Source organism: Micropterus salmoides, unplaced genomic scaffold (assembly GCF_014851395.1).
Source record: "Micropterus salmoides isolate LMB-PRFRI ecotype aquatic unplaced genomic scaffold, ASM1485139v1 Ms_hic_scaffold_1718, whole genome shotgun sequence".
Classification (NCBI taxonomy): Eukaryota; Metazoa; Chordata; class Actinopteri; order Centrarchiformes; family Centrarchidae; genus Micropterus; species Micropterus salmoides.
This window is the reverse complement of record NW_024040838.1, coordinates 1-7,934: the sequence shown is the minus strand read 5'-3', so window position 1 is coordinate 7,934 and position 7,934 is coordinate 1. Positions and strand designations below refer to the sequence as shown.

The 7,934-nt window shown below is 40.7% G+C and overlaps 1 pseudogene; it reads right to left on the bottom strand.

Annotated features, from left to right (window-relative positions):
- Positions 1–1,831: 1,831 nt before the first annotated feature.
- LOC119908262 lies at positions 1,832–6,368 on the bottom strand (annotated as a pseudogene).
- Between the last annotated feature and the right edge of the window lie 1,566 nt (positions 6,369–7,934).

Genomic DNA, 7,934 nt, shown 5'->3' with positions numbered 1-7,934 from the left:
CCTCTGACATGTATAGCAATTGTAAGTTGCTTTGGATAAAAGCGTCAGCTAAATGAATAAATGTAAAGTTGACCCATTGTTAATATCAAAACATTGATTACACAGCTTTAAATGTATTCTGTAAAGAACTTACATGTGATTATATCATGTTTTTATTTATAAAATTCTGATGATGTAAGTTGTAGTTTGAAGAGAAATGAGACAATCCAGTTCAAAAGGTGTCAATTTTGAAACTTGTCCTGCATGGCACAAAAGTAAAATCCTACCCATAGCAGCTTTAATAACAGCAGCGGAAAATAAAAGCAAAGAAGTGTTACCATCAAAATACTGTACCTCTGATGAGTTGAGCATCTCCCAAATGGGAATTTGTAGAACTGCATGTATGTGAAGCAAAATGAGGCTGGAGAAAGTTAGATAACATGTTTTTATTCTTTAATCAAAGGAGAATGGGCTGAACGAAAAAAAAACTGCCATCTATTCACCACATGAAACTCATCACGTTGACTGAATGAATTCCTTTCGAATAATCTGACCAGCCGGATTCTTCTTCTCTGAGGATAAGCTGATAACTTCACCCGAGGCTTTCCTTGAGCCCTCGATCACATCAGTGATTATAATGTGATGAGCTGTGAAGCAGAGAGAACAATCATGTGTTGAATGGGGGCTAAAAATATCTCTGCCTGCTATTGTAGCATGTTAGGCTTTGTCGCTGCTGGGATTTGTTTAACACAGAAAGAGAAGAAATTGTTTTCATATTGCAATAACAAAATTTAAATTGGTTTTACTGCAGTTTTACTTACAAAACAAATGTAATGCTGGGGTACTACAATGTGTATTTGTAATATTGTCACTTGATTTATGAGTAAAAAGACTCAAGTGCTGTGACTTAACATCTGAATATTGTCTACCAACCTCGATATTCCATATTTTTACATTGTAAGCCGCCACAAGAGGGCAACATTGCCATAAACCAGGATTAATAAATACTGTGTAAATGACAGCGCTTTTATTTTATACAGAAAAGATTTTTTATAATCTTGTTTTTAAGAAAATCAATCCAATATAAAAGCACTATTTATATACTAACACACCTGGGATGATTGCTCTGCAAACCGCTAGATTCAGGATGAGATTTATTAAATTCTCTGCAACCTTGATTTTTCATTCATCATCACACAGATCTATTGAAGATGTAATGCTGATTTCTTTTAACTAAATGTACAGGGTAAATAACCTGGAGTGAAACAGCAGGATCTTTTAACAGCTGACGTTTTGACCATCATTAAGTTGCCATGACAAGTCACAATGCTTGCTGTGAAAAAGGTCGATAAATCTTATTCTCTTGGGAATGATAGAGAAAACTAAGATGCTCTGATGTGAGTCAGAGAGATAAAAGTACAAGTTAGATAAGACATGTAGCAGGAAAGAAAAGAAAAAAAGCAGTGATGCTCAAAAATATGAGTCAAATACAAATAGATGTCACTCACAATGTAGTAGGACAACCATGTGTATTTAGGCACAATGCTCAAGTTTGGGCAAAGTTTAACTTGTATTTTAACGCACTGGCTCATTTACTATTTCCCCGAACATTGTTACAGGCTAATACAAATGCAATTACTTTATGCATTGAAGAGGGGTGAAATATTTTCAGCTTCCAAACGGGGACATAACAAAAAAGTTTATGTTACTGACTCTTAACCGATTGTTTTACATAACAGACAATGAGGCACAAACATACTAAACACTTGCTTTGTTAGTCAGTGCAACTTTCATCTTCCTGGAAAAATACAACAAAACAAGATTGTGCTTACATGATGAGCTTTATTATTTCACGTGTTTTTCTTAAACACAAACTTTGAGTATTACAACCAGTGCATTTGCTTTTCAGTCATCCCTTTTAATCAGTCTTATTATGCTAGAATTCCATTTAGTGTCTAATAACAGGTCCAATAGCCCCAAAAAAAGCTTTCCATGAGTACAGACATATTTTATCAAGATCGAATTTTTGCCAAAGTCTGTAATAAATTGTGTAATGCCATTTCAGAGAAAACAGGGTCCTACATGTGAACAAAACTGCACATAACATCAGAAAATGTACACACACTGATCGGCTGTTTGTCTGAAATATGTCCTTAATGTATTTGTTTATTACACAAACTTTGAGAAGAGAGCATTTCTTGGTTATCACTACAGTCTGACATCAAAAGAGCCCCATAAATCAGCTGTTAACTCAAAAGGGACTTTCCACTGACATTTGGAACATGTTCTTTGATCAAATCAAATATTGGATGCAGCAATAGGGATTTGGGAAAGCAATAGTAATATAAGTTTTCATCACTATCAGCTAGTATCATCTTTGTGAGTTGGTGCAAAGTCAGGTGCAAAGTAGCTTTGTACACATACCTATCTTAAGGTTTCTTAGCCTGCCGTTCTCCATGTTGTATCCTGTAATTTAGTGTCCTGCCATCTCAAAACAACCAATAACTAACGCTTATTTTGAAGTTCTGAGTTGAAATTGCCAGAACAGTCAGTGAAAGAGCTTTCAGGTGTTTTTTGTCCACCATCCATTTTTGCAGTCACACATCTTTTTTTAAATGAGCCATCAGTCTCAGACCAAAGATGTGGTACTCTCTGGATTGATTCGAACCGGTCTGTTGCTCTTCCTCAGGTCCTGCAGCTGTTTGGCCGGCTTGCCCACGGCCTCTTCAAACCTCAGCTCCACCACCGGCAGTACGGTGTCGTGGAGGAAGGTGGCATTCCGCACGATGAAGGCCTTCTTCTCAGGGTCCTGCTCACAGCGGAGGCTGTAGTCCACGTGCTGCACGCGACCAGGATGATCTCCCTCAGGCTCTCCAGCAGCACCATGTGCAGCTCGGGGAAGTAGAGCTTCAGTCCTTCCTCCAAGAAGCTCATCAGCTGCTTTGTGAAGGCCACGATAGTGTAGCTCAGGTTCACCCAGCAGTCGTCGCCAGTGTACTGCTCAAAGCTGCCCATGCCACAGCTGCGCATCTCATCCTGCAGAGAGAAAAATGAATATGGTAATGTTTCAACAGATAAACTTAACATTTAACACCTTTTTTCATTAACACCCAGCATCACAATTTACCGGAGTCCAAAGTTACATCTCAAATGTGTGTTTTGTCCAACCAACAGTCAAAAACCCAAAGATATTTAGTTTACAATCACATAGAATGGACAAAAGCAGCACATCCTCACACTCAAGAAGCCGAAACCAGAGCATGTTAGGAATCTTTGCTTGATAAATCACATTTGTCGATCAACTAAACAATTAATCCAATAAATGTTTCAGGACAGACAGACAAGCCAAATCCACCTTGAGTTTAGTCAGAGCCTCGGGGTCATGAGGTTCATCCTCCTCCACATCTCCTCAGAGTTTCTGTGCTTGGTGGCTTCCATGATGATGTCCTTGTAGCTCAGCAGGGCTGCCTTGATGTCTTTGACCAGCAGCGACTGCAGGGTGAATGTCAGGTCCAGGCCGATCTCAGTCAGCTGCTGACAATGCTCCTTGGCCACTTTACACACTCTGCTGCTGTCGACAGGCTCTCCTTACTGTCAAACACCTGATAAGAGACACCAAACTCATTTATTAAGACATAAATATACCTTCACAAGTTATCAAATGACATAATTCACTCTCTGGCTGCCAAATCATAAGGCTTTACCTCCTGCACTAGTTTTTTACTTGCCAACAGTTACTTAAAATGCCTGACCTTCTAGTTTTTAATCTTCCGCCTACCTGCTTGCTGAAGGCGTCCACAAACATCCTCATGGCTGATCTGGACCAGACCACAAAGGCGGAGTAGCAGCCCGTGTTCCCTGCAAAGTCCATCTCAAACTCTTTGGCCGTCTCCAGCAAGCTTGTGAAGAAGTTGTTGCAGAGTTTGTGGATGTAGAGCAATGTGGCTCCTTCTATGCGCAGCTGCCTTATGGCCGTCTGGACTGCAGCAGCACGGTTCTTCAGGAACAGCTCACAGGCTTTGGTGGACTGGCCTGAAATAATGGCAAAAAGTAATTCAAATGTTCTGCAAATATAGTTCTAATGTAGTGAGACAGCACATTTTTCATAGCATTTATGCTGCCATACTATACATATGGGGGTTTAAGAGATTTAGTTTTGTCCATCACAATACACTGAGTTTGTGCATGAGACTTTGAAAGAATGTTTAGAATATAATTTAAGAAGATAAAATTTTTGAAAATATATCTGAACACAAAGTGAAATGTTGTGATTTTTAAATACTCAAAAAAGTGTGGTTCTTCATTTTTTCCTGATTTTCAGATCATTTGAATTCATTGTCTCATTCACTCTTTTCTTTCCGTGTGTTCCCAAGCTGCAATTTTGAACACAGGTTTATACTTTACCAGTATGTTTTTGACACTGTGTTGAGTTTGGTCCAAAAACTCAAATTTATGTCCAACCATTTCTAGACAGGAAAAATGTATCCACTCTAATCTGTACTGGGACTACTGTCTGCACCAAACCATAATATCAAATCTTGAAATTTCATTAAATCAGTTTTAATGAATTACCAAGTGATGATCAGTTAGAAGATAGTTAACCTAAGAAACTATTCTATAGTATAACGTATAAAGAATCAAAAACAGGAAACCTGCAATTATTCTACAACTATAATAGTTTTCATACCTAAACCCTATAAGAAATTGTTGTTCCTCAAGTTAAAATGATCAGTTGATAGATACACCAACAAAATTCTTTTTCCAAGCAAAAACGACACAAAATCACCAGTTTCACCTCCTCAGTGGTGAGGATTTGCTGCTTTTGTTTATCTTATGCGATAAGAAACTAAATATGTTTGGACAAAATAAGCAATATGAAGACATCACCACGGACTAAGGGAATTGTAATGGACTTTTTTCATCATTTTCCTGCATTTTATAAACCACTATTTTAATTTATTTAAAAAATGACTGCTAGTTGCATTTATACACCCTAAATGTGTGAAACACTGCAGGCAGCATTTATTTATCTACAATCACACTTTGACAGCCTCCGATAACAAAATCTTGAAGGCTTCATTGTTTGCATGCTCGCTCCAAGTATTTAAAATAGATTTAACACCTACATGAAAATTTATTTTTTGTTGTGTGTGCGGGGATGGTTATGAAAATAAAGCAGAACCTAGTCTGATCAGCTGGGACACGGCCCGCCGCGTGGCTTTGGGTCCACCTCGAAGTGAGCGATCTGGAGACAACTCGAACACCAGGACCTCTGTCAGCTGCCGCACACGCTCATCCACCTTCACCCTCAGCTCTTTGACCCTCTGGGTGACCGGCTGGTCTTTGAGATACTCGTTGAGCTTGTCCAGCAGGTCCACGGCGCCCTCAAAGTCTCTCTGGGCAATGCAAACATCCAGATCCTCCGGCAGCCCCTGGATCCACTCAGGACTGAGGTCCACGCTTTCTTCAGCGACGGCTCGTTCGTCCTCGTCCACATCGAAAGGATTGGTGGACACCTCGGCCCTTACAGGAGAAGTAGGGGCCTCTTCCTCTTTCTTGTGCTTGTCCTTGGTGACTTTGTTCTTCTTGGTTTCGTCCAGGATCTCCAGCCACTCCTTCTTGATTTTGCTGTTCTCCGCCTGGAAGATGCGACTGTCTGGGAACATGAGGATCTTGAACATGTCCTTCATGGGAGGGTTGTCCTTTACGTTAACCACAGCGAAGCTCTCCAGGTCATACAGGGCGTTGTATTTATACTTGACGGTTCCTCGACGGTTTGGCAGCCAGGTGGCGATTAGCAGACAGTCGTTCATCAGGAAAGCGTGCACCTTCTGGATGGGGGACATGTTGTCAACATCAAACTCCACAAGGTCACCATTGTAGACCAGGTGCCTTCCTGGGGTGTCCATGATGTTTTTACCGCCTTCCACTTTCTCCAGCAGCGAGGTGAGCGTCCTCTGCTTCACCTCCTCGGTCTCTTTGGGGAAAGCAGCCTGCATCTCTTTAGATGTCTCATCCTTGTCTGTGGACAGCAAGGCCTGAGTGATGCTCTCCATGATGCTCTTCTGCTCTGTCAGGATGTGACTCAGCTGGTACATCTCGCTCTCCAGGTAGGAAATCTCTTTGGCCGTTTCGATGAACTGTCTGTAGTTCTTATAGACATTTTTCTTCAGGTTTTGAGCCGTTTCGTCCGCCAAGGTTTGGATTTTTTGGCGATGCTCCTGCAAATCCCTGTCGCCATCGGACTGCTGTGACAGCTGCTTCACGTAGTTTTGAGGCTCGAAATTAGGCGATTCGAGGAGCTTCCGTAGTCGGTTCCCCGTCTCCGACATCTTCTACCGTGTGTGCGTTTACTTAAAATAAAATACTGACAAATTGTGTTAAATGTAGACAGAGGAAGTGTTCATCTAGGATCTTCCTAGGTTCTTATCCGCTTTCAACCCAAACAGGAAGTTGACACCCTGAACCGCACGGAACTCAGAAAACATGATGGCCAACAAATCTCATGATATAAACATTTTTCAAGAACATTTTGTCACGTATACAAGCCATGTACAAGCCAAAATCGATATTTTACTAGAGCATTAGAAATACCAACTTTATGCAAGACTTGACTTGTTGCTTTTATTTATTTAATCACTAAATTACAACAGAAAACCCCGAGTTGATTTTAGATTGGCCAACTACTTAAAACGAAGAAGACAACAAATCCCAGAATGCCTTTCTTTGACTTCGAACAATTGTGAGTTTTTTTCAAGTTAGCGAGAGTTACTCAACTCTAAAGCGGAAAAAAGTGTTATCACAAGAAAATATTACGATTAACGATTTAAAAGCATTAGTATATGGCACAGAACAACAAATAATCGTACTTTGGTTCTTTAAACAAAAAGAAAAAATAGTTGTATTAAGAACACACGTCCCTTAAAAAAAGATAGCCATAGTTTTTCCAACAGAAGATTTATTTTGAAATCCTTAACGGATGTTCTTTGGTTTTATTGTGGTAAACTTGACACAACCGTTGGCGCTAGTTTTGGAGTAACATCAAACACCTTCGTCCAACATGAAGATGTGGATGTTTTCGCCGAAATCATGACACAAATACGAGTATTTCGACGGATAGTATATTTGAAAGACTGTGATCCGGTGATTCTGTCACGTATTGTTTGATAAACGTGTAAAAGCCACGCACGCTAACGTTAAGTAGCTTCAGGAAGCTAACATAAACGTTAGCCTAGCTACGTGGCTACATCAGCTGTCCCACTGTTTCCGTCGCCATGGATGATGATTTCTGCTTGCCATTCAGCTACAGGAGCAATTTGACAATGAATACGAGACGGCATTGGTGTCATCAAACGGCTTTGATGATAATAGCTTCGGACAAAGCAGTAAGAAACGGAAAGTGGAGGTAACTGGTGGCGGCAGCAGCGATGTTGTTCCCTACTGGAAGCAGACTGTCCAGCCCGAGAGGCCGCTGTCAATCGTGGACGAGTCCTGGGAGATGCTGGACCCCAGTCCCGATGTCAGAGCTATGTTTCTGGAGTTCAATGACATGTTCTTCTACGGGAAACTCAGCGGTGTCGAGGTTAAGTGGAGCCCAAGAATGACACTGTAAGTCACATATTATGTTAACGTTATATTATCTTTTGTTGTCAAAGGCCAAAGTCACAATAACTTGAAGCTAGGTGCAGTAATACAGTTACTGAAAATAAAACGGTCAGGTTTTTGTATGGGGTTCTGTGTGAAGGTGCTTTGTCACTATTCAAACTTCCCTGTAAACCACTGCTGCTGGGTGCAAATTATCTTTCCAGTGAGTTTATGAAAGGGCTGTGTTTCTTGCCTCTGATGTCTCCTGTTCTTTGTACACTTTTCTCGTAGGTGTTGGAGTGTGCTCTTATGAGGCCGAGGTGGACTGTGTTCAATCAGACTCAGTGCCCCTCTGCTGAAGCTTAGGCCGA